The sequence below is a fragment of the Podarcis pityusensis genome, assembly GCF_964106645.2.
Source record: "Podarcis pityusensis genome assembly, chromosome: 10".
In the NCBI taxonomy this organism is placed as follows: Eukaryota; Metazoa; Chordata; class Lepidosauria; order Squamata; family Lacertidae; genus Podarcis; species Podarcis pityusensis.
The window spans coordinates 34,384,371-34,412,211 of NC_138035.1; the positions used below are offsets into that span (position 1 = coordinate 34,384,371).

General features: G+C 46.1%; 2 long non-coding RNA genes across 3 annotated transcripts; one reads left to right on the plus strand and one right to left on the minus strand.

Moving 5' to 3' along the window:
- Positions 1-1,676: 1,676 nt before the first annotated feature.
- On the minus strand, positions 1,677-27,781 carry LOC308457458. Of its 2 annotated transcripts, none has more exons than XR_013976918.1 (3): positions 27,685-27,781; positions 12,570-12,646; positions 1,677-1,916 (listed from the first exon to the last, which is right to left on the minus strand). It is a non-coding gene; the product is annotated as an uncharacterized lncRNA (long non-coding RNA). The 2 variants fall into 2 exon arrangements; XR_013976919.1 differs by lacking the exon at positions 27,685-27,781 and adding an exon at positions 15,870-16,046.
- LOC308457463 lies at positions 2,429-3,736 on the plus strand. The gene is made up of 2 exons (XR_013976926.1): positions 2,429-2,983; positions 3,604-3,736. It is a non-coding gene; the product is annotated as an uncharacterized lncRNA (long non-coding RNA).
- Positions 27,782-27,841: the final 60 nt, after the last annotated feature.

Sequence of the window (27,841 nt, forward strand, 5' to 3'; positions counted from 1 at the left end):
ACCTTTACTGAAGGGTATGAAGCACCAGCACCTCTCTCTTTTTGGTTAAAAAGTGTGACACTTATTGTAACAACTTCATGGCGAGTACCGACACCTATTTTTCTATTTAAAAAAAGCACTGCAAATAACCTCTGTTGGAGGATTTTTAGAATTTCTGTTGTTAAGGAACTCATTTAAAGCCTGAACACCATCTTTATGTGGCATTGGTGTAAATAGCTGTGACATCCAAAGTATAGTATTGGTGTGGAATTGGCACTGCTTGTTTAGAGACTTGACTTCAAGTAAGAAGTCATTAGTGTCTCTGATATGTGATGGGAGGCTTTGCACTATGTTTTGTAAGTTTAAGTCAATATAGAAATAAATCCTTTCAGTAGCTGTGTGGTTGGCAGATGTTCAAGGTTGCTTGGTTGTTGGAATGTTCAAGGTTGTTTGGCTTTGTGGATTTTTGGTAGCACGTAAAACCTGCCGTGTATGTGTTCCCAAGTAAACCTGAATATAAAGGGAGTTTCCTTGATGTCATTAATACATATTTTGTATGTAGCTAAGCAGCAAGAAGCAGGCATATTTGGTAGCCAGCCAACAGGCCAAAAAGCACATTATTCAGATGCATTCCAGAACACTGACTTTCATGTCTCCCTGTGTATATTTAAACTAGGCGTGCACAACTTATGACCCACCAAGTTGAATACAGACCAACAGTCGCCACAGTCTGTCACTTCCTACACTCTTCTGCAATCCCAGTCAGGCATTTTTGAAAGGAGGTTTGTTTAGCCCCTCGTGGACTGCCAGACCCGGTTGCTGAGCTGTGTTTTGATTGGCGGGTCACAAAGTGTGGGGGCCTATATTAAGCTCTCTTGTGTGCTTCATTTTCTCTCTTGTCTCCGCCCCGCAGCTCCATTAATGAACAGACGCGTCTTTAATTTTTCTACATTCCTCCTTAGCTATTCAAGATATATGGCAACCTTGAATCTTGGGGTATTTTTTAGTCACTGTTTCTTAGCACTTGGATTTCATAAGACTTTGGGCCAAACTACAATTGGTGTTAAACACACTCCTTAAAATTGTGTTTTAAAACCTTCACTGGAAACCATAGGTGTGAGAGCCTGACCAGGATCACTGTCACCAAACAAATGCTGTGAAAAAGAATTTAGCTGTCATCTCAACGAAGATACTTAGCAAAAAAAATCCGGGAGACCAAGCTACGTATTCAATTTCATCATTGCGGAAATAAGGAAATATAAGGAAACAAGCCTCATATTTATTTTTAGATGGCACCTGACATTTACCAGATTGTCACATATCGCACATATGTCGTCCCCAAGCTGTTGGAGATGAAGGGCCTCAAAAGCTTCTATCTCTCACTCTCTCGCTCTCTCTTTCTGCACGTGGGGTACATGTCCCACTGTGGAAGGGTTTTGAGAAAATACAGAAGATTACTCACCCAGATGTTATTCTGTTTCCATCCCTAGCATTTTCAAATATCTGGGGTGGGCAAAATCTTGATGGCAAGAATAAAGACTTAATCAGGTTCCTCTTATCAGTGGCTAGATTAACCACTTCAAGGTTCTGGAAACATTTGGAAAATGCCGCTTTAAAATACTGGTATATTCTTGTTTTGCTTTTTGCTTTATCTGAAAAGGTAACCCAAAAGAAACAAAAAGTATAACAAAAATAAGTTTTGTTTGACATGGTGTGATTTTATTTAATTTATTAATGAAGTAATTGAGGCTCCAGTAACCTCAGCTACACAGGCGGGTATATAGAATTATTTATAACTGTTTCTATTTTAACTGTAAGCCACCCTGAGTCCCTATCAGAGAAAAAAGGCAGGATGTGCATCATCATCATCATCATCATCATCATCGCTGTAGTAGACCTTCCATGTCTTAAGCATCTCCAGCTGCATTTGCTAAACCCTGCAACGAAAAAGGTTGAAGTACGGTAGTTTAAAAGGACTCCAATGATTAATCTGTAATTCGTTTTTCTTTCTTTTCCTTTCTTTGGGTTGAACTATGTATAAGGTTCAAAGACTGTTTCTGCTTTGAGTATTATAAATGCCAATTCACTTTTATAATTCACCCCCAAGATCAATAAACATTACACACACACAAACACACACTGGGTCCCTTGCACCCCTCATCCACCTTCTGTCTGATCTCCACGCCTTGTACCCATTCCTCTTGGCTCACATCCTAATATCAGGACCAGAAGCACAGGTGGAGGGGGGGCACAGACAGGGTGTGCCTAGAACAACTATAGCAGGGGATAAGGCACTGGATCTGACTAGTGAGCCAGATCCTTACCTCCTGCACCACCCAAAGGTCAAATTTGCTACGTGGGCAGGACTGTCCGCCTGACAATCAGCTGATGTCACAAACACACCAGGGGACCTGTTTTTTTGCATAGCGCTATGAACAATCCACTGATTGTCAGTGCTTTTCAGGTGGCCTTGCAGGCCAGCCATGAACCCCATTTGGGTCCAGCCCCATGTTTACCTGCCCCACACTTGACATCACATATGATGTGAGCTGTAAGACAGAGGTGTGGTGGACTTGCATCTGGGTGGGATATACTATAGAGTGGCAAGCTTTTACTGTTAAAATATCAGCAGCCCATGGTGGTCACAGCTTCACCTGGCATTGGGACTAGCATAGGAATGACGGTCCTCCTGTTGTGCCATGTTTGGCATGGCAGAGACACCAAAATGCCCTTCCTCTGGTGCTTCCTCCTACAGATGGGTGGATGGGAGTTGCCTTCTTGAATTGCACTATGATTTGAGTCAACAAGACCTGTGTAGATCGTATAAGATATCTTGGCCGATGCTCCAGTAGCACTTTAGAAGCCAAGCTTTGTTTGCTGTGTACATACTGGCTGCAATGTGCTCTGGCATCTGAGCAAAGCCAGCCATTTGACCAGATCATTCAAGAGGAGCCGTCCAGAGTTTCCTACAGAAGAAACAAGATCTCGCTTGGCAAGCGTCCAGGTAACTCCATCCACTGCAATCTGTAAATCAAAGATGGTGACCCTGTGGCCCTCCAGATATTGCTGGACTACAGCTTCCATTATCCCAGGCCACTGGCCATGCTGGTTGGGGGTTGGTGGAAGTTGGAATCCACCATCTGGAGGGTCATGGGTACCCTATCCCTACAGAGAAAGCCTTATTGTCAGGATCTGCAACACCTTCTCTAATTAGACCTTCAGCCCAGAAAACTAGCTATGTGCCCAAGTGGGAAACCCGTCTTGGCTCTGAACTTCCAAATGAAGTTTGGAACAACACTACTAAATGGTACACTGAATATAAACAGAACATTTACAAAGCACTAATTTCCTGGTACTTGATGCCAGGGACACCCAGTCTAAAAAGATGCTTAGATTCATAATATGTGGATAAGCTGTCCATTGACCCAGAACTTCTGGATTCAAATCCTTACCACCCTCAGAAATATTACAGACAAAATGGTAGAACAAGGACAGGGAGCATGTGGCCCTCCAGATATTATTGTTGGATTCCAGCTCCCATCAGCCCCAGCCAATATGGCCAATGTTCAGTGGCACTGGCCCTAGAAATATAACCGACTGGTTTTTCCTTTACCCTCACTACAGCTTTCTAAAATCAAGAATACTGCAAGCGAAACAGAGGAATCACCACCAGAACCAATCCTACAAGAAGATGAGAACCCCTCCTTTAAAAAAATCTGTTTCAAAAAACACAAATAAAACATAATTAAAATGAGAAGGCATATCATGTGCTCCCACTGTTGCCCAAATAAGTCCAGTTTATTGTACACACATTTTAAAAGATAACCTCTGATTACCCTTTATGTATAGTGGAGACTAAGAAAGAAACATGGCAAGTGGGATGCAAGAAGTTGATATGAAACAGGATAAGATGATCATCACAGGGAGATGACGGGTGGGAGGTAAAAGACCTTCTGAGGGAGAGAAGGGAAGATCTTCCAGGGTGGGAGGCCAGAAGAAGAAAGGGAAGCAACCAGGTGAGAACTGGGAGGGTCCACACCTTATTGTGTGAGACAAGGGCTAAGATCTACCTCTGATAGCTTCGTATTTCTTCTTTCCCCTTCTTTTCCCCCTTCTATTTTATTTTTATTTTCTTTTATGTTATTTTCTTTTTTTCATTTTTATTTAGATTGATCTGTTTTTATTGTATTCTATGCTGAAAATATTTTCAATAAAAATATTTATTTTTAAAAAGAACTTATTTCCTTTTTATTCCACCATTCTTCCAGAGAGCTGAAGGTGGTGTACATGGCCACCCCTTCCTAATTTTATCCTCAACTCTGTGAGGTAAACTAAGCTGAGGGAGGTAGCAGCTAGCCCAACGTCACCCGCTGAGCTTTGTAGTTATGTGGGGATTGAACTTGGGTCTCCCCACTCCTAGCCCAACACTCTGACCACTATGCCACATGGACCTCCCTGCCATGCCTCACATTTGATCTTAATACATATCTTAATATATATCTTAATGCGGGGAGCAGCATGCTGGACCAGACAGACCTTCTACCTGTCCTGCAGAGCTCTCCTTATGTTCTTAAGCTCTGTTTACAAAAGTTAAAAAGAAACCACTGCCTGCAATTCTGAGACCATGAAAGTACTGCTCAGCCCAGAACATTGCACAGGGTGAAGTTTCCATGGAATCATAAACAAGGTGCAGCACTGAAGGTACATAAAGCATCTTGCATGGCGATGACAAGGAACGGTGGGTGAAGGAACCATATGGCAAGGATCATGAAGGTGTCAAGGTTGCAGAGCCAGGATAAGACCCCTGGGTGCATCACCTCACCCGGTATTCTGGTTTGCTCCACCTAATAGTTTTTCCAGGACAAAAAAACAAACAAAACAAAACTAATTTGTTACTTAGGTTATGTTGTGTATTGAGTCAAAGGATTTTATATCTGTATTATTATTGTCTGTATTTGCATTAGGGTAAAGTAACTGCCTTTTGGTTCCAGAGGGTACAGCTACTATTGGTTCATTTAAGCTGCTGTATTTGGATCCTCTGTCTTATTGGTTCCCACCAAAAGGCAGGACTGTGATTGCCTGATAGTGTTCCCTCCAAAATGTATCCCTTCTTGCTAGTTCCCTGTCCCTATAAATGTAGCTTTCCTCTCCCCAGTAGTCAGTCTTGTTGCTTTAATAAAGAAGTGTTACTAGAGAACTGTCTCCAGCATGTTATGTCAGGAGAGCTGAAATCACAAACCCCACGTCACAACAACTGGCGACGAAGGTGGGATCCGGAATGCTGAGGAGCGGTTAAACGCAGCCCTGCCTGTCCGGATTGCAGCTAAGAACAAGACTCACTGGCCAGCTGAGAAGACGACCCTGCCACAGGACAATGGAGAGTCCAAGGGTATTGGAGCCCTTCCAGCCATCAGAGCCCGACACGTGGGAAGACTACGTCGAACGCTTCGAGTTCTTCGCAGAGGCTCAAGGGATCACCGATGCCAGCAAAAGAAGGGCCACATTCCTGAGCTACTGTGGGCCTGAGACCTTCAAGCTGGCCAAGGCATTGCTTGCTCCAGCGAAGCTAAGTGAGACATCTCTCAAAGATATTCTTGCCGGCCTGACAAGCCACTTGGCGCCTACTGAGACCAAGATGGCTCAGCGGATGGAGTTTCATAAGAGGCAGCAGCATGCTGGGGAGTCTGTATCTGCATTTCTGGCTGAACTGCGGAAGCTCGCTCAGCACTGCGACTTCCAAAATCTGGAAGAGACTCTCCTGGATCGGTTTATCGGTGGTCTGAGCAGCAAGAAGGCCAGAAGACGCATCGTGGCTAAAGAAGAGGTTACCCTTGCTTCAGCCTTGAAGGAGGCCACCGCCATGGAGAATTATGAAAGAGAGGAGCTTGATGCCAGTCGCAAGGCCCCTAAGCCACAGATAGAAGTTGCGCATGCCATGGACGAGCTAGAGGCTACTCCGAGCCAGAGCCCAGTCCGTGGGGTCGAGTCAGTGAGTCAGGCCTGCACAGTGCACAAAGATCACCGAGGCAGGTGCCCAGGTTGTGGCGGAAACCATGAGCGGAAGAGTTGCCGTTTCCGGGATGCTATGTGCCGGACGTGCGGGAAGACAGGTCACATCGCCAGGGTCTGTAGATCGGCGGCGTTGGGAGCGACAGGAGCACCTAGACCGGAGCATCGCAGACCGCCCGCAGCAACCCATTTTCTAAAGGACTGCCACTACGTTACGGAGATCAACGGGAGGGTCGTGCAGTTTCCAGCACAAGGCAAGGCACACGTCAAGGTGAAGATTGAGGGTCAGCAGTGCGACATGGAGGTGGACTCCGGATCTGGATTCACTATCGTGTCGGACCAGACCGCGAGGACATTCTTCCCCAGGGGTAAGTTGCCCCCTCTGGAACCCTTCCCGGCAACCTTGCAGTCATACTCAGCGGGCCGCATCCATGTTATGGGAATGTGTGCCGTGAGAGTACAGTTCCGGGACAAACAGGCTGTACTCAAACTGGTGATTGCGAAGGGCAGTCGCCCCAGTCTCCTGGGCACTGACTGGTTCCCCGCCCTAGGACTGAGTATATCAGGGCTTAATTCAATCCAAACCTGCCCTGAGATGAGCGAGGCATTATGCAAAGAATTTGCTGGTCTCTTTAATGGAAAACTGGGTTGTTATAAAGGGCCCCCAGTTGACTTCGAGTTGGACCCTGGGGTGGCCCCAATCCGACTCAAACCAAGGCGAGTGCCATTTGCACTGCAACCCAAGATCGAAGCAGAGCTGGAGAAATTGGTCAAGCAGGGAGTTCTCTCACCCGTGGACTCTGCTAAGTGGGAGACTCCAATCGTCACGCCCCTTAAAGCAAATGGGGAAGTCAGGATCTGTGCAGATTACAAATGTACTATCAATAAGGCACTCAGGGGAAACTCATACCCCATTCCAGTCGTATCACATCTGTTGGCTAAACTGGCTGGGGGCAAGGTGTTCGCCAAAATTGACCTGGCACAAGCTTACCAACAGCTGCCAGTAACCCCACAATCAGCGGAAGCACAGACTATTGTCACACATAAAGGGGCGTTCAGAGTTAACAGATTACAATTTGGAGTTTGTGTGGCCCCAGGGATTTTTCAAGGGCTCATGGAACACCTGTTAAGAGGTCTGCCAGGGGTCTTGCCATTTTTTGATGACGTTTTGATTGCTGGAAAAGACCCACAGGAACTGGTTGCACGTGTTCGTGCAGTGTTGCTCAAGTTCAAGGAGGTGGGGTTGCAACTGAAAAAGGAAAAATGCAGTTTTGGGGTGCCAACTGTGGATTTCTTGGGGTTTAAAATTGATGCATCAGGCATCCACCCCACAGATGCTAAGATTAAGGCCATCATCGAGGCGCCACGACCACAGAACAAGACGGAGTTGCAGTCATTCCTGGGACTTATTAACTTTTATCATTCGTTCTTACCCCAGAAAGCTTCGGTAGCTGAACCATTACATAGACTGTTGCAGAAAAAGAATGTGTGGCGATGGGGGCAGGGGCAGCAGAAGGCTTTTGACTCCTTGCGAGGAATGCTGAGTAGCAGGAGTGTCCTTGCTCATTATGACGAGTCAAAGCCTCTGGTCCTGGCATGTGATGCCTCTCAATACGGCCTGGGGGCGGTGCTAAGTCATAGGGAACCGGATGGGTCGGAAAAGCCCATCTCTTTCTATTCCCGTACGTTGTCGCCCACGGAGCGCAACTATGCTCAAATTGACAAAGAGGCGCTTGCAATTGTGGCAGGAATCAAAAAGTTCCATGATTATGTGTACGGTCGCCATTTCTACATTGAAACGGACCACAAGCCACTGTTAGGGTTGTTCAACCCGAACAAACAAACGCCGCAAATTCTCTCCCCCAGAATGTTACGTTGGTCTATATTCCTGAACGGGTTCCAGTACACCTTGACCCATGTGCCGGGGAAACGGTTGTGCCACGCGGATGCGCTGAGTCGATTGCCCCTTCCTGGCGGGAGCACTGAGGATCCTGCTCCAGCGGAGCACATAATGATGCTGGAAACACTTCCAGGGGCTCCTGTAACGGCTACTGATATAGCTGAGAAAACGAGGAAAGATGCTGTTCTCTCCCGTGTGCTCACTTGGGTGGGGAGGGGGTGGCCAGGTGGTCCGCATGAAGACAAATTCAGGCCTTATGCGACTAGGCAGCACGAGTTGTCCATGCATAAGGGTTGTCTCCTGTGGGGAGATAGGGTGATCATCCCAACACCACTGAGAAACAGGGTTCTTGAGACGCTTCACATGGGACACCCGGGAAAGGTCAGGATGAAGTCGCTAGCCCGATGTTATGTGTGGTGGCCTGGAATGGACCAGAACATAGAACAATGGGTACGAACATGCAAGGCATGCCAAGAGGTGCGGCCGGAAGTGGCCAGAGCACCAGTCCACTGGTGGGAGCAGTCCAGATCTCCCTGGAGCCGGCTGCACTTAGATTTTGCTGGGCCATTCCAAGGAAAGGTTTTTTTGGTTATCGTTGATGCATATTCCAAATGGTTAGAAGTGGCGATGGTCCCTAGCATGGCATCAGCTGCCGTCATCAAGGTGTTGAGGCAGCTGTTTGCAACCCACGGGTTACCTGAGACCATTGTATCAGATAATGGGGCAGCTTTTGTATCCCAAGAATTCAGGGCATTCTTGGCTGATAACTTCATAAGAGGGGTCACATCCGCGCCCTTTCACCCATCCTCCAATGGGCAGGCTGAGCGCATGGTAAGAACAGCCAAAGAATCCATTGCGCGCTTAATGGAGGGTAACTGGTCAGCTCGCATCACGCGAATGTTATTTTTGCAGCATGCGACGCCGTGTACCGCAACGGGCAAGTCGCCAGCTGAGCTGCTCTTGGGTAGGAAACTGGTAACAGTGCTGGATTATGTCCACCCGGATAAAATGCCAAACCATAATTCAAGAGCAACCCCCCAGGCTGAGACTGACACAACAAGGTATCTCGCCCCTGAAGATCTGGTCTGGGTGAGGAACTATTCACGAGGTTCGCGGTGGGTGGCTGGTGTGGTCACCCGGGCTAGTGGACCTGTGTCCTATTATGTGACCTTGGAAAATGGGCAAGTGTGGAAGAGACATATAGATCAGCTGAGGCGCCGGGCGCTCAGCAGGGAGGAGCCAGATAATTCATCCCTGGCTAACGACGCAGAGCTGCAAGACCAGAGTGAAAATGGCACAGAGGTGCAATCACCAGGGGCTTTAACAAATGAACCAGGGTCTGCTAGTCCTCACGAGGACGAGGTACAGATAGGGGACCCTGAGATGTCGGGGACTCCATCTGTTCCTGACGAAACCCCTAGAGCAGCCCCTCTACCACAGGTAACACCCAATTCAGAACCTGCAACACCTGTTGTCAGGAGATCAAGTAGAAGTTGTAGGCCCCCACAGTACCTGAGAGATTACGTCTGCTGTGCTCACTAGGGGGGAAGGGGTGTTGTGTATTGAGTCAAAGGATTTTATATCTGTATTATTATTGTCTGTATTTGCATTAGGGTAAAGTAACTGCCTTTTGGTTCCAGAGGGTACAGCTACTATTGGTTCATTTAAGCTGCTGTATTTGGATCCTCTGTCTTATTGGTTCCCTCCAAAAGGCAGGACTGTGATTGCCTGATAGTGTTCCCTCCAAAATGTATCCCTTCTTGCTAGTTCCCTGTCCCTATAAATGTAGCTTTCCTCTCCCCAGTAGTCAGTCTTGTTGCTTTAATAAAGAAGTGTTACTAGAGAACTGTCTCCAGCATGTTATGTCAGGAGAGCTGAAATCACAAACCCCACGTCACAACAGGTTATGCTGAGAAATCGTGACTGGCTCACTCTGTGTGCTTCATGGCAAAGCAGGAAACCCAGGGCTTGCCAGTCCAAGTCCAACACTCTCTGCACTGTGCTACACCAGCTGCCAGATGTTTCCCAGGTTATTCCCATGTTGTTTGGTGATGGGAAGGTGCAGAGGCAATATCATCATCACTATTATCAATTTCCCCCCTTGATTGTTCCCTGGGAGGGGGGGAACAGCACCCACTTCAGAGCCTCATGATTCCCATCATCTTTTCTTCCTTCCTGGCTCACAGCAGAGATTGTTCCCAAGTTCTCTGAGGAGGAGGAAGCACAGTGCAGAAAGCAGAAACATTATTATTACCAACTCCTCATCCACCTCTAATTTTGACATAGTCATGCTTATATAGGTGAGTGAATAGTAAAGGTAAAGGGACACCTGACTATTAGGTCCAGTCGTGGCCGACTGAGGTTGCGGCGCTCATCTCGCTTTACTGGCTGAGGGAGCCGGCGTACAGCTTCCAGGTCATGTGGCCAGCATGACTAAGCCGCTTTTGATGAACCAGAGCAGCGCACAGAAACGCCTTTTACCTTCCCGCTGGAGCAGTACCTATTTATCTACTTGCGCTCTGACGTTCTTTCGAACTGCTAGGTGGGTAGGAGCAGGGACCGAGCAACGGGAGCTCACCCCGTCGCGGGGTTTCGAAACCACCGACCTTCTGATCGGCAAGTCCTTGGCTCTGTGGTTTAACCCACAGAATAGAGCTCCCCAAAAGGGCGGCACACAGGACCCCACAGACCATAAATCTGCCACTGGTTGTATCACTTGGTATTTTGTATGCAAGTGAAATTGCTCTCTCTCTCTCTCTCTCTCTCTCTCTCTCTCTCTCTCTCACACACACACACACACACACACACACACACACACAGTGGGTGGGGTGGGGTGGAGAGAAGAGAGAGAGAAACTCTCTGATGCCTAAAGGCTGGGTTACCAGCAAGGTTCTATTTATAGTTTGCTATATTGCTTCACTACAAAGCTTGCATTTTCCCAGGGACAGAAGCCGAACAACAACAAAAAGGTGTTGCCTTTCCTTCTTAGTCCCGGTCAGGGTTTAGATCACATTTGTGGGCTCCTTGCCCACTCTGGAGGAGCCGATAGCCTGTGGACACATTCCTCCACTTGTTTGGTCAACAGAAGCAAAATGTGTGGGTCACAAGCCATGCCCCAGGGAAAGATTTGATGAATGTTTAACCAGCAATTTGCGGCCTGTGAGAGGTGGAAAGCAATCCCAATTCAATACAAATGACAGACATGGCTGGCAAGTGCAGCAGGAGTAGAAAACAGTCAGAAAGAGGGAGGAAAAGAGGAAGGCACTGTCTGCCCTGTCAACAGAACTCCTAGCATTTCTTGATGTTACAACTTCAAGAGTAGAAACACACACTGGGCACAGAATTCAGGGTTCTTGGAATCTCCTCTTAAATTTCAAGTACAAATTTCTAGCCCTCATGGCTGAAAAGACAGATTTGGCCACTGCCCGGTGAGATTTAATAAAATTGGGGTACTAAGAGAGTTTTAACAAATAGTTCTTCCCTACTATGAGTAGCACAAACAGATATAAATGGTTGAGAATCAACAAATGTTTCAAGTTTGCTTAATTTGCACATTTTGCACTGGTCACAAATGTCTAGCTTTGTTATTCTATGGGGGGAAATGATATTATTATTATTATTACTATTATTATTGGTGCAAGTCTGCAAGTCTCCACTATGTTGAGCTGCAAGAAGAATTGTGATTCTTCAGATCAGGGAAACTAGGCCAGCTTTATTGGATTTATTTTGGAAAAGATCACTCTTTAACAACAACAACAATAATCTTTTATTATTTATGCCCTGCCCATCTGGCTGGGTTTCCCCAGCCATTCTGGGCAGCTTACAGCATATATAAAAACATAATAAAACATAAAACATTAAAAACTTCCTGATACAGGGCTGCCTTCACATGTTTTCTAAAAGTTGGGTAGTTCTTTATCTACTTGACATCTGAAGGGAGAACATTTCGCAGGGAGGGTGCCACTACCGAGAAGGCCCTCCCAGGAAATGTTAAATTCAGGACTTAATGGTCAAATGGGTCCTCCACTTTAGATGCTTGCTGCTCCCAAATCCTGCTACTAGGTATGTGAATTTAAATCCCCTTTCACCACCCAGAACCATAGCTCATTAGAGAGGGAGTGAGGGCCTTAGCTCAAAGAGGGCCTCAGACACAGGTAACTCATTCTGTTTCAATGCTTAAGGCAAAATAGGAAGGTGCTGCCCCCCCCCCATCATTGAAACCACTCTACCAAAGCCTCACTTACCGGGGTCATGAGGTGGCAGCTTCCAGCAAGATCTCATGTGAGCTCCACAAGATCTCTTGAGAGTTCTGCCATTCTGCCAGATCTCGCCAGAAGCCGCCACCAGGGCTCCTCACTTCTCAGGTGGAGGTAGCAGGAGTGGCACCTGTGGGGGCAAACGCCCCATGGGATTTTGCCATTCAAGATGGCTGCCTCAATCCACCTCATGGGTGGACCTGCCTTGGCCTCAGATTTAGACACTTGTTATTTTTTGGGCATTTGATAAGTTTTGCCATTTGTCTTTATGTGCATCAAGCCAAAATGGGACACACATGCTCAGCTTACACTTACAGCTAAAGCATCCCTGACAGATAGCCATCCAAGTTCTGCTTAAAAATCTCCAAGGAAGGAGAGTCTACCACTTCATGTGGGAGTCTGTTCCACTGTCAAACAGCTCTTACCGTCAGAAAGTTCTTCATGATGTCTAGACGGAATCTCCCTTCTTGGAACTTGAAACCCTTGGTCCAGGTCCTGCCCTCTGGAGCAGGAGAAAACAAGCTTGCTCAATCTTCATGCAACAGCCCATTAAATATTTGAAGATGTCTATGAGATTGCCTCCCGGTGTCCTCTTTTCCAGGCTAAAAGTGCCCAGCTCCCTCAACCATTCCTCATAAGGCTTGGTTTCCAGACCCTTGATCATCTTGGTCCTCCTCCTCTGCACATGTTCCAGCTTGTCAATATGCTTCTTAAATTGTGGCACCCAGAATTGGACACATTAATCCAGGTGTGGCCTGACCAAGGCAGAATAGAGCATGACTATTACTTCCCTTGCTCCGGACACTAGACTTCTGTTGATGCAGCCTAGAATAGCATTAGCGTTTTTTGCAGCTGCCTCACACTGTTGACTCATGTTAAGCTTGTGGTCTACTTAGTGTTAAATTTAATGCTACATAAAGTGTTGAACAAATGTGATTGTATTATATAGTATTGTATCAAAGTTGCAGAGAAAGCATGTCAGTATTTTTCAATGTAGCTGCACTAATTATTTCAACCGGAGGGTATTATTCTAACTTTGAATCTTATATACCAATAGTGAATTCCACAGAACCATACAGCTGGAAGAGACCCCAAGGGACATCTAGTCCAACCCCCTGCAATGCAGGAATCGTTTGCCCAACATGGGGCTCGAACCCACAACCCTGAGCTTAAGAACCTCATGCTCTACTCACTGAGCCATCCATTCTATGAGTGTGGAGCCTTATGTATCCAAAATGCACCAGCTGTGCACAAGGTGGAGGTATCAACAGGCTTGGGGGAACCAAAGTTTTGCAGAAGCACACTAACTCCTTAAGGGGGCAAGTAAACAGGAGGGACATTAAAACAGCTCATTGGGGACTGAGCATGTCCAATGAGTATGGGATACTAACCATCCCTAACTGTTGGGGCAGGTGCACAGAAAACCAGAAAGGAAGGGGAAATGTAATGAAGGCACTTGGAAAAGGGTATGGCTGGCGGGTTAAAATTCTGAATGTCACAGTTTCCACTTGTACCTTTCCGAATATAAAAAAGCCCCTAGCGTTGCTTGCTTTCATGATGGCTGCAGGATATGGAAGTGATTTCTTCAGTGATTCTAGTATCTTTATGGATAATTAATTTGCTACCTAAAGGTTATGGAAAAGACACCATCCCCTCCCCTTGTGTGCTAACAATGAGATCTCTCAGTTTCCTCAATTAGGTCAACTCCTGTGATTAATATCCCCCCATGATAGCTATTAAACACTGGTTAAAATTGCTGAGAAATGACTGGGAGAAAAGATATATGATCTCCGTCATGGATTTCTCATCTCTAATTGCTAGGCTTCTTTTGACAAGTGCCCGGGCCAGAAACAGGGAGTTCCACCAGACACATGACATGGGTGAAAGGGATGTCAGGAACAAAAAGAGTTTGGGTAGGTGAATAGACATCCTTCTTCGAGTTGCAAGCCCTGCTCTGATCACTTATCATCCTCGTCACCTCCCAGAAAATGCAGTAAATCTGATACTTTCCTTGATGTCTCAAAGAAGTACCAGCAATATTTTAACCTGCTCGTGCAAGAGCCAGCTTGAAAGCTGAATTGAAACCTTCGAAAGAAAACCCAACCAAGTCGAGAAGGGTGGAGGAATGCGGGGAGAGAACCTGAGGCAGCATCTGGGGCACACCTCAGCTGGTTTTAGCCAGCAGGAAGAGGGTCTCCTCCTAGTATCAAGTAGACAGATAATGAGCGTCTTTCTGATGATGAAATGGACCTCATGCACTTCGTGGAAATGGCTTGCTAAGAGGCTAAGACTCCAATAACTGAAAACACAGGATACCTTCCCACTGTTGACAGCAATGGCCAGCACTCAGTCAAGCCTCACCTGATGCTGGGAACAGATTTTACCAAGACACTCTCTTTCTCTGAATTTGTTCTCTGTGTTGCGAATGTCAACACTACTGTTGTTCTTATCAACAGAATCCAGCCTCCAATAATAAATGGATTCCAGGAAGGTGATAGTTTGATGGATGATTCCTATACTGTAACTAACACAGAGAATTTGTTTTTGCAGCTCTGCTGGCACCACAGAATGGGACGTGTATACTGAGCCTTCAGATGGCACTCTTCCTCTTCCACCCTCGGGATGTCAGAGAATTCAGACAAAAAATGGAAACTGGGGCATAAATTGCTGACGTTCACTTCTTCATCCAGAAGACAAATGGATCTGGCATATGCAATCAGTATTCACTGTTTTTGTTACCGCTGTCAGTAAGCATTGTGTTTCCTTTGCATGGCAATGAATGCTGGGGAATCAATGAATTGTGCCAAATTTCACCATGACAGACGGCAACATGAACGTCTTTTTTGTTGGAAGCCAAACCGCAGCAGAACAGAAGCAGCACTGCCTGCAGCAAGTATGTCTCGGAACAGAAATGGATAGCTGCTTACATCCTTACTCCACCCTCTGCCCAATGGGCAACAGCTTGCCAGAGAAACTTCCTGCTATCAGCAAAGTGGTCCTGCAGGAAAGGACACCTGAAGAGGTGAAGAGGGTGTTGCTGAGGGCATGGCTTTCCAGTGAGCTAGAGCAGTGGTACGTGCAACACACTTCTGCTCCAGGCAGTGCCAGATTTACGTATAAGCTAAACAAGCTATAGCTTAGGGCCCCACGCTCTTGGGGGCCCCCAAAAAAATTAAAGGAAAAATACCTGGATGTACATTTCCAAAATATAAGATAAAAAACAAATAAAATAAAACCTACATACAACAACAGTATGTATTAATAATTATTTCACTACAGTTGTACCTCGGGTTAAATACGCTTCAGGTTACAGACTCCGCTAACCCAGAAATAATACCTCGGGTTAAGAATTTTGCTTCAGGATAAGTACAGAAATTGGGCTCTGGCGGCGCGGTGGCAGCAGGAGGCCCCATTAGCTAAAGTGGTGCTTCAGGTTAAGAACAGTTTCAGGTTAAGAACGGACCTCTGGAACAAATTAAGTACTTAAACCAAGGTACCACTGTATTAATATACTTCTTCTTAATTGTATTTCACTATTTATATACTTCTTCTTAATTGTATTTCAGTTCAACAATTACTTTGACAAAATACATATTTTGTTATGTGCAAATGGCTTTAGATACCTATTAGGTCCATAAATTACCAGATAGCATATATTCAACACAAAAAACAGCGACAATTTGTTGTTGACAAAGGACAGCTGGACATATAAAGGGCCCCATTACCTTCAGTAGCTTAGGGCCTCATCTGCAAATCTGGCCCTGGCTCCAGGCACTCTGGCAGAAGTCTTTCCAAGGTACCATAGACACACTTTTATTATCACTGCAATGTCAGGAACTTTGTCACAGAACTACAGGTGCTCTTCCTACCCTTTCAGTAGTCCCAAAAAAAGGAACACAATGAGTTAATAGGTGAGACAAGCCACACACACAAAAGGAAAGGGTATATTTTATAGGACTCAGTGACTGCTTTAACACAATGCACTGGCCTTTTGACTCTTCCTCTCCTAGAACTATCTTCCCAAGCCCATTCTGCCTGGTTGTTGTGCATCTGAAACATTTTGGTACTGAATTTGCTTGTTTTACTCTTTCCTCCCTGGACCTGTTTCCTTTTGTGCAATGTCTAAACCATAAAACTGAAGGCAGAGCCAATGTCATGTTGTAATCTGGTAGATCCTGGCACTAGTGCAGTTGGCATAACTTCATATTAAAAAGATACCCCTCAATAAACTATATTTGTCTCAAATGTGACATGGAAGGCATGAGTAAATATCCTGACCTTCTAATTCTTAATGTGGAGATCAGCACACTAATCCTATGTTAACAGCTGAGATTAATTATTACCTCCTGTAAGAAAGAATTGGGTTCCGCATAGACAATAGGATCTTCATCCCAAGGTAAACTCACGATTCAGGAAACATGCAGATAACCAGTTAGTCATTTCTTAGTTTGGTCGTTTCCTTTCAACTTCAAACTTGGTGAAGTCAACAGGATAGTAAACATACATTTGCTGGACACAGAACAAAGGAACGGGTGAGATTCTTGCTGCCTTGATAGTACAGTATTTTAAAGGAAGAGCTTAACTCTTGCACTGATCTCTGATCCCTGACTTAGTGTTCCTTCAATATCAGATATATTCCTCTTTTCTTCTCTTTTTAGCATGGGTCTGTGGGACATTGTTACACTCACTCTCTAGGCTTTGGGGATAGTTAGGGATTCTTTTACCCTTTCAGATCAAGATGTGTCTGTGCTGCATGATTTGCCGCCTGCATATCTGAACCTCACTGTAACCTATAAACTCTTGTTTCTTTCTTTTCGCATAATAAACCAAGCTTTCTGAAGGAGCGTTTCCACCCCCATCGTTCTGCCCAGACACTGAGGTCAAGCGTTGAGGGCCTTCTGGTGGTTTCCTCACTGCAAGAAGCGAAGTTACAAGGAACCAGGCAGAGGGCCTTCTTGGTAGTGGCGCCCGCCATGTGGAATGCCCTCCCACCAGATGTTAAAGAAATTAACAACTATCCAACTTTTAGAAGACATCTGAAGACAGCCCTATTTAGGGAAGTTTTTAATATCTGATGAATTATTGTATTTTAATGTTTTATTGGAAGCCGCCCAGAGTGGCTGGGGAAACCCAGCCAGATGAGTGGGGTAGAATTGATTGATTGATTGATTGATTGATTGATTGATTGATTGATTGATTATGGGGCAACGGGAATGCATATTGACTCCAGCAAAAGATCCTAAACTTCTTGGAAGTGTGTGTAAGGAGCACACAGGTGGTGGACAGACACGTGGGTTCAGACATACACCTCGTAACATTGTTACGGCACACACACAAAAACCCAATAATCTGGCCTAGTGTAGGTGACCTTGAACGTTAAAGCTCTTTTTACAACAGGAGGAAGGAACACGCAAGAGTTCACTATCTTACTCTCTCTGCAGACATGCTTACATGAACATGGTCTATTTGCTTTGCTTCATCTGTTCTTTGACTTAAAGGGTTCCGTGGAACTTGAAAGGATTAAACACTGGTTAATTCTAATTGTTAGCAAAACAACAGCAAAAGTGTAGGTAAGGAGCTGGACTCCTGCTTCAAGATTTCCTTTCCATTTGTGTGCGTGCTCCCTCCCTCTCTCTCCTCATTAAGTTCACCTTGTCAACAACAGCAACACACACACAGACACCCTTTCGGGAGTGACTCCACAATCTTCCTTGGCTAAAAGGAAGAATGGCCTCTCTCCTTGTTCTGGTGAAACGCTGTGCATGCTTCCTGATGTGCTTTTGCGAGTGCTGCCTTTGTTCTCGAGCTTTCAAAAGTGAATCAAAAGACCCACTAAACCAGACACATTTTGAAGTCTCCCTTTGAACACCTGAGATTGTGCTGGAATAGCTCTCTCCACAATGAAAGCATGTGTGGCATTCACTCATAGCATTCTTGCTATGTGGACTTTAACCAAAATAAAGTCTTCCTGCAGGTGAAAAAAGAGATTTGCTTAGCAGTGTTTAATTTCTGTGAAGGGGAGATCTGGGGCTCAGATCATAGAATCATAGAATCATAGAGTTGGAAGAGACCACAAGGGCCATCGAGTCCAACCCCCTGCCAAGCAGGAAACCCCATCAGAGCACTCCTGACATATGGTTGTCAAGCCTCTGCTTAAAGACCTCCAAAGAAGGAGACTCCACCACACTCCTTGGCAGCAAATTCCACTGTCGAACAGCTCTTACTGTCAGGAAGTTCTTCCTAATGTTTAGGTGGAATCTTCTTTCTTGTAGTTTGAATCCATTGCTCCGTGTCCGCTTCTCTGGAGCAGCAGAAAACAACCTTTCTCCCTCCTCTATGTGACATCCTTTTATATATTTGAACATGGCTATCATATCACCCCTTAACCTCCTCTTCTCCAGGCTAAACATGCCCAGCTCCCTTAGCCGTTCCTCATAAGGCATCGTTTCCAGGCCTTTGACCATTTTGGTTGCCCTCCTCTGGACACGTTCCAGTTTGTCAGTGTCCTTCTTGAATTGTGGTGCCCAGAACTGGACACAGTACTCAAGGTGAGGTCTGACCAGAGCAGAATACAGTGGCACTATTACTTCCCTTGATCTAGATGCTATACTCCTATTGATGCAGCCCAGAATTGCATTGGCTTTTTTAGCTGCCGCGTCACACTGTTGGCTCATGTCAAGTTTGTGGTCAACCAAGACTCCTAGATCCTTTTCACATGTACTGCTCTCAAGCCAGGTGTCACCCATCTTGTATTTGTGCCTCTCATTTTTTTTGCCCAAGTGCAATACTTTACATTTCTCCCTGTTAAAATTCATCTTGTTTGTTTTGGCCCAGTTCTCTAATCTGTCAAGGTCGTTTTGAAGTGTGATCCTGTCCTCTGGGGTGTTAGCCACCCCTCCCAGTTTGGTGTCATCTGCAAATTTGATCAGGATGCTCTTGAGTCCATCATCCAAGTCGTTGATAAAGATGTTGAATAAGACCGGACCCAAGACAGAACCCTGTGGCACCCCACTAGTCACTCTTCTCCAGGATGAAGAGGAACCATTGATGAGCACCCTTTGGGTTCGGTCAGTCAGCCAGTTACAAATCCACTGAGTGGTAGCATAGTCAAGACCGCATTTTACCAGCTTCTTTACAAGAATATCATGGGGCACCTTGTCAAATGCCTTACTGAAATCAAGGTAGGCTATATCCACTGCGTTCCCTTCATCTACCAGGCTTGTAATTCTGTCAAAAAACGAGATCAGGTTAGTCTGACATGACTTATTTTTCAGAAATCCATGCTGACTATTGGTGATCACAGCATTCCTTTCTAGGTGCTCACAGACTGTTTTCTTAATGATCTGCTCCAGAATCTTTCCTGGTATTGATGTCAGACTGACTGGGCGGTAATTATTTGGGTCCTCTTTTTCCCCTTTTTGAAAATAGGGACAACATTTGCCCTCCTCCAGTCTGCCGGGACTTCGCCTGTTCTCCAGGAATTCTCAAAGATGACTGCCAGTGGTTCTGAGATCACATCTGCCAGTTCTTTTAATACTCTTGGATGCAGTTCATCTGGCCCTGGAGACTTGAATACATGTAAACTAGCCAAGTATTCTTGTACTATCTCCTTAGTTATTCTGGGCTGTGTTTCCTTTGCTGAATCATTTGCTCCAAATTCTTCAGGTCGGGCATTGTTTTCTTTATTGGAGAAGACTGAGGCAAAGAAGGCATTGAGGAGTTCAGCCCTTTCTGTGTCCCCTGTTTGCATTTCACCATCTTCTCCTCTGAGTGACCCCACTGTTTCTTTGTTCTTCCTTTTGCTACGGACATACCCATAAAAGCCTTTTTTGTTGCTTTTAACCTCTCTAGCAAGCCTGAGTTCATTCTGTGCTTTAGCTTTTCTGACTTTGTGTCTACACGTGCTGGCTATTTGTTTGAATTCCTCTTTGGTGGTTTCCCCCCTTTTCCATTTTTTGTACACATCCTTTTTTAATCTTAACTCAGTTAAAAGTTCTTTAGATAGCCACCCTGGCTTCTTTAGGCACCTTCCATGTTTCCGTCTCATTGGTATTGCCTGACGTTGTGCTTTTACTATCTCCCTCTTAACAAACTCCCAGCCATCATTAACTCCCTTTCCTTTTAGTATTACAGTGGTGCCTCGCAAGACGAAATTAATTCGTTCCGCAAGTTTTTTCTTCTTGCGAGTTTTTCGTCTTGCGATGCACGGTTTCCCATAGGAATGCATTGAAAATCAATTAATGCGTTCCTAAGGAAACCGCCTTCAGACCAGGTCCGGGGACAGTCTGTCCCCCGACCTCTTCTGAAGGCTGGGGGGGGGGAAACAAGGGCTTTTCTTCCCACCCCCAGCATTTTAAAAAACCCCGGGACAGCGGAGGACTTCTCCGCTGTCCGGGGCGATCTTAAAATGCTGGCGGGCGGCATTTTAAAATCGCCCGGGACAGCGGAGGACTTCTCCGCTGTCCGGGGCGATGTAAAAGCCCCTGGGAAGGCAGGCAGGGGGGACAAAGACTTTTGCCCCCCGCCCGCCTTCAGAAGAGGTCCTGGACCTCTTCTGAAGGCGGGCGGGGGCCCGGGGGCGAAAGTCTTTGCCCCCCCCGCCTGCCTTCAAAAGCCGTCCGGAACAGCGGAGAAAGGCGCTGCCTTTCTCCGCTCTCCCGGGAAGGCAGGCAGGGGGGAGCAAAGACTTTCGCCCCCCGCCCGCCTTCAGAAGAGGTCCTGGACCTCTTCTGAAGGCGGGCGGGGGGCGAAAGTCTTTGCCCCCCCCCGCCTGCCTTCAAAAGCCGTCCGGAACAGCGGAGAAAGGCGCTGCCTTTCTCCGCTCTCCCGGGAAGGCAGGCAGGGGGGAGCAAAGACTTTCGCCCCCCGCCCGCCTTCAGAAGAGGTCCTGGACCTCTTCTGAAGGCGGGCGGGGGGCGAAAGTCTTTGCCCCCCCCGCCTGCCTTCAAAAGCCGTCCGTGATAGCGGGAAGCTCTTCCCTGCTATCCCGGACTGCTTTTAAAATGCTGGCGGTGGGGAGCAAAGCCTTTCGGCCCCCGCCGGCCTTCCTGGACCTTTTCTGAAGGCCGGAGGGGGGGAAAGGCTTTGCTCCCCACCGCCAGCATTTAAAAGAGGTCCCCGGAGATTTCCCTATTGGCTTTCGTCTTGCGAAGCAAGCCCATAGGGAAATTCGTCTTGCGAAGCGCCTCCAAAACAGAAAACCCTTTCGTCTTGCGGGTTTTCCGTCTTGCGAGGCATTCGTCTTGCGGGGTACCAATGTACTGTCCATGGGATCTCACGCAGCACTTCCCTAAGTTTTATGAAGTCGGCTTTCTTAAAGTCAAGAAATTGAGTCCTAGTATGCTTGGCTGCTCCTTTCCGCTGTATAGTAAACTTCAGAAGAGCATGATCACTCGCGCCTAATGATCCTTCCACTTCTACCCCACTAACTAGGTCATCAACATTGGTTAGGACCAGATCTAAAATGGCTGTTCCTCTTGTTGCTTCTCCCACTTTCTGGACAATGAAGTTGTCTGCAAGGCCAGTGAGGAATCTGTTTGACCTTATGCTCTTGGCTGAGTTTGACATCCAACAAATATCCGGGTAATTGAAGTCCCCCATTACTACTATCTCCCTTCCTTTTGCATGCTTGGCCATCTGTTCCAGGAAGGCATCATCTATGTCCTCCGATTGGCTTGGGGATCTATAGTAAACTCCCACAATGAGGTCACTGTTATTCTTCTCTCCCTTAATTTTGACCCAAATGCTCTCACTTTGGCTTTGAGGTTCTAAATCTTGGATCTCTTCACAGGTATACACATCCCTGACATATAACGCCACTCCTCCTCCTTTCTTGTCTGGTCTGTTTCTCCGAAATAGATTGTATCCCCCCATTATTACCCCCATTATTAGATTCGTCTGGAATCTACATCATTTGAAATAAGCTCTGCCCCCGCCTATCCCACATCAATCCATATGTTTAACAGCATGAGGTGGTTATTTCAGGTTGAGGGAAATGCTCTCTGACCATGTGTGTTGGGGGCATTTGCCTCCATTTTCATTTAACTGCAAACCCTAAACTCTGATGACCCATGTCTAAAATTAACCAGAATGATGAGCCGGCAGCCTGTAGATACTGTTGGATGACATCTTTCATCATCTCCGGCCACTGGCTATGCTGGCCCTGGAGTCTAACATCTGGAGAACCACATGTTTCCCTTCCATAGTTTAGGGAACTAAGCCAGCTTTCTAAACCATAGTCTGAAATTGGCTCATTTCAATCACAAACCATAGTTAAGGCCAGGCCTGTGCAGAGCTTGTCTGAGGCCCAGGGCAGAAGTCTTGTTCTTGGCATGACAGTGTAAGTCCGGCAGGCCCCTGGCAGGGCCCGCTGGCCAGCCTAGCCTTCCAAAGCCCAAGGCAAGTGCACCCGGCTTCCCTCACACCTCTGCATGGGCCTAGTTAAGGCTAACCACAGTTTGACTGGTTTGAGACAGTATGATAACAATTAGTTACAGATGGAAGTGGAAGCTTCCTGTCTCTTCATAGCTGCACCAGGAGGAGGAAGAGAGTAACTCCCAAGCCCAAGACTCACCCATGTAACTCTAAACCATAGCCAGGGTTGTCTTACCCATAGGCTCTAGGGGTGCAGGGCACCTGGGCGTCGGGCTCTCAGGTGCGCCAGGTCGAGAGTCCGGGGCCCGAGAGTTGAGTCCGGGGAAGAGCCCGCCCGTCAGTCGGAGCACCACGGTAGGCTCTTCTGCTGTGAGCGGCTCTGTGCTGTGAGTTCGGGGGCAACCAAGCCAGCGAGATACTGAGGCGGCCGGCCGGCTCTGCCCTCCTGGACTCCTGGGACTGGGTAACCGGGGGGGGGGCACCAGGCGGATCTTTGCACCCCAGTGCCGCAAGTGCTTAAGACAGCCCTGACCATAGCTTAGCATTACACCTGAAAAAGACCAATTGGCAACACACTCAGAAGGCTGCTTATGCATGCAAATTTTCCTTCCTGGAGGAAAGAGCAAAAGTGCCTTCATTAATACAAGAAGACCACACACCAAGGGCAGGATTCCATTCAGAACTGTCACTGCATTGTAGCCATGTAAAATCTATTGAAATAAGAAAAGGCAATGTAACAGCAGCATGGAGTGGACTGCATGCTACAGCTCTCCTTCATGCATTACGGTTTTAACAGATACAAATGAAAGCACCCTGCTGTGTACTCAATAATGTTTGAAGTTCATACACATCTTGGTTTCCTGTTAGTACATGACAGAAAGAACCACACTGCTTTTCCACATTTTTTGAGGAGGGAGAGACGGCATGCATGTTCCAAACGGTGCCACTTTTAAAGGGTGCATGATCCAGGTTCATTAACACGTGCTCGTTAGCATCTTAAGATGTAAAGCAACGCTAAACACCGCTGGGTTTCAGGTGTATAAACTGAAACAGGGGAAATTATCCTGTGATGATATGAATGTCAAATATAGGGTAAGCTAACAAATCATTCTGTCAACACCAGCTTCCAAGTAACATAATTTACAAAAAACTTGTGATTGCACATGGCACAACTGCTACTTAGAACTTGACACACACAAACCCCATTTTGCTTCTCTGTTGTTGGATGTTATAAAAAAAATATTCACAAAACCACTCCATGCTAAAATCAACATGGAAAGGTTTATATCCTCATAGTTGCATGCAAGTAAAAAGTCTGTGTTTGACTCTGGAGCAAAGTATTGCTTCTGACAGCCAGTGTCCGCCGGCGCTTAGGATGGAGTGTGATTGGCAAGAGCAGAGACGTGTCAGAAAGTGCAATGTTATGGTGTTCCGTAACTGCAGACTATCACAGGGATACTAATGTTTAGAATCAAATGCGGGGGAGGAAGAGCCTCTAGACAATGCCATTATTTGCATAACATCAAACCTAACATTCATAGGCCATGTTAAGCATTGAAGGGAGTTCTAGAGGACACGTCCCCTTCTGCTATGCCTCACCAAAACAGAGGGCAAAAGAGGACACTGATTTGCATATGCTCATGTATATGTACAGATGAACATTTTGAAATAATTACTATAGTTTAAATAGAAATACAGTTCATCTCATCATAGCGGGGAGGACTGTGACCTGTGTGCCTAGTCAGTCTGCTCTCCAGCGCTGTGCCAGGGGGAGAAAATATAGCCAAGACATATCTCCAGGGCTTAAAGCCTGCCCTGGCTGTCGCTGAGCCAATGGACCAAGCCCAAGTTTCTTGTGTTAATTTACAAGTGCGCAGCAGTCGAGGGTGCAGATTCAATCATGTTTCTTCCTGCCTCCCTATATGAAAAGCCACCCTGACTACTTGCATCAGGAACCCAGAATGATGAACCATGAACTGTGAATTCTGCTGCCTTGGCCCAACGTCACTTATTATAGGCTGGAAATCAGTAGTCTTGCTGTGACTGAGAAGAGGACTGTTATCTTTGTGGAGCAGCAACAGATAAGGTACAGCCCTCCGTATGTTGTTGGACTACAACTCCCATCAACCTTGGCCACTGACTATGCTCACTGGGGCTGATGGGAGTTAGAGTCCAACAACAAAATCTAGAGAGCCAGGGATCCCCCATCCCTGATGTACAGAGTACATGGGAGCTGTGTGGGTTTTTAAAAACCTGGTTGCTAGCTTTCTGTGTTCAGGCTGGAGGAGCAATGAGGAAGTTGTTGAAGCAGGATGGTTTCACCAACTATAAAACCCTGTTACGTGTCTGTTGCTTGTTATATTCTCTGAAATGAGGGACATTTGAGGCAGTAAGACAAAGATACGCCCTGGAGCTAGCAAAGCTCTTTGCTAATGGGATAACCCGGTGCAAATATGTTATGTGTTAGATCACATGCAGATGACCTCTTAAAAGATTTCATACAGGACACCTGAGAATATAAAATCAATCAAGAAGTGCCAAGCCACAAATTTTGAGGCAAACTGCCAAATCCAAAGTTTATATTGTAGACACACCTGTAACCCAATAAAGAACAGTGGGATAAACAGCTCGGAAGGGAGGGATGGTTCTGAGCAGGAAAATGGCTGACAAGGAAAGGATTGATCCCCTCCATGTGCTTAATCAAAATGGCTGCCTCCCAGGGCTGGTTTTCATTTTTTAAAAACTGATTCGAAGTCCATTAGATGTGTTTGCCATGCATATCAGAGGTCCCCTACCCCTGAGCTGGCTGCCTACAGAAGTGAAAAATCAGCAATAAGCAACATTGCTGGACTAGGTGCTATGTTCCACCAGCTATTGAAAATATTATTTTTCAAACAAGCTTTTGATTCTGCTGCTGCTTAAGATAGTGTCATGCATTGTGGGGGGGGGGGTGGCTTGAGGCTCTTATGCCAAGAGCCTTCTAACCCCTGGATGTGGCAAGTGTTAAAATATAAGCCAGACTGGCTTTCTGTTGAGACAATAGCCTGAGTGATGGACCATTAAGAGAGCAAAGGATGTGGATCTGTGCAAGATGGCAAATGGGTGCCCCCACTCCCTCAACTAGCTGGTGGTTAGAAAAAAGGCAAAGGCAAGAGTGATGTGAGGTAGAAGCAAAGCAGCAAGCTGGGAACCGAGAAAGACGGAGCAATGCTTGATTTCTGTTTGAATGGTTTTAAGCACCTGGACAGCAGCCATGAGCAGACCGTCCAGTCCCAGCCTTCCCCATGATGGTGAGATGCACTGTGTTCCTCTTTAGATTATAATACTTACTATTTCTGCATTTGCATCTATCAGTCTAAGTAAGCATATCCTCCTCTGAGAGAGGAGCCCTTGCACCTCAGGTTTATTGGAAGCAATGCCGACCCGAGTACTGTGACGCCTGAGGCGGAAAATCTCCATCTCTCTCCATACCTCATCGCAGCAGTAAAAATATAATAAACAAAATCATTGACAATTTGTAACCTTTCAGAAATGTGCTGCTGGAGGCAAGCACTGAATAATGGCAGGGCCAGCTGGGGCTGCCAGGAGTCAGGATCACACACATTCCTCATGGAGGAGGCAGCCCTGCAAATATCTCTCCCTTTCGCAAGAAGCAGCCCTTTTCCGTCCTAGTGAAGCCACAGCTCCTTCTGCTGGCTCTATGCGCAACTGCAGGCATCCTCCAACAGGGAGGCCAGATTTGGATTTGGAAGGAAGCAGCAGGGAGCCTAAAATTCTAGATGTAATTGACTCATTGTGTGGAGGGGGTGTCTTTAGATGATAGCGTCTTTATTCGCTTGTTTCCTAATGTGGTAAACCAGCTGTGCTGAATTTCAGGCAAGGGTAAGTATTTTCCTATCGAGTGACTTCCTGGACCTCAGCTCCAAACTCCCGCCTTGAGTTCATTACTGGGATTCAGCATGAGGCAAACACAAAAACAGCCAGGGCAGCACCAGAGATCTAAGCTGCCAGCCAAATCTCTGGGCCATTTGCCAGAACCGGGAAGGAAGTGAAGCCAGAAACAAATGCAAGCCAAGCCCATTTTGTTATTCTTGCACAACAACCTCTTGCACACATGTCTAACAAGGTTTTGCATGGGGTGGAGGCCTGAGTTTGTAGCCTGAATGCACACACCTGGGCTACGAACATTTCATGCAAAGTCAATTGCTTAGATCCTCAAGTATTATTGAATGTCTGTTCAACCACTGATCCCATTTTTGTTTGACCTGTCCAACGCCAACCCTATTGGGCACAAAACTAAATTTACTTGTGATAGGTTTTCGCAACTAAACATGCTCACTGATCCAGCCTCCCCCAACCTGGTGCCCTCCCATGTTTGGCACTGCATTGCCTGGCCATTTGCAATACTGGCTGGAACAGATGGGAGCCGAGTTCAAAACATCAGGAAGGTAGCTGGATAAGGAAGGAAGGCTGTACTAATCAATAGATGAAGCATTATGCAAGCATGACCTTCTTTTTCAAATAGCTTCATTAGGATATATATTTTTAAAACCACACACACATGCACATGCACACACTTAAAAGAAATCACAAGGTATACAATAAAGATATGGCATAAGAATACCCAGTCATCAGTCGAAAGTATATAATATTATTTAATCTAGAGCAACCAAAAATATCTGGATGTCTTTGAAAGTTCAGTGTTGCTTTTGTTTTTCTTATTCATGTAATCCATAAGACAATACCAGCCAGCTGTAAAGGAGTCTTGGAGTCTCTGTCCTTTGCCCAGTCTTATTTTGACGGTCAATTTATCTGTTAAGGGCAATTGCCAAACTCTGTTAAACCAATTGGATAATGATGCCCCTTCCAAGTCTCCCCCCAAACAGGCTATAACAAATCTAATTACTAACAATAAATAACCAAGATTTCTAAATGAAATACCCGCATTCTGACCCTGTGTTTTCAGTAAAGTTAACACAAGGGACTGAGTTATTTGTTGACCAGTGATAATATGTATCGCTAGAAAGACTGTCTCCCCAATACCTGACACCGTAACGTAATACCACCACATATGCTGCCACGTGCCTTAGTTCCACATCCTTGCTTACAGACCAGGTGAAGGGAAGGGAAGGGTTAATAGGTGTAAGATGAAGAGGAATGAGGTACCATTTCTGCAATATTTTCAGGGAAGATTCCTTTGTAGAAACTGACCTTCTCGCTTCACTGCAAGCACACTCAGCCAATGCTGGAAACAGTAGAAAGTGGAATGTCCAAAGAGCATTTTGTAAGAAAAAAGGAATCTTTATCAGAGAACACATAGTTG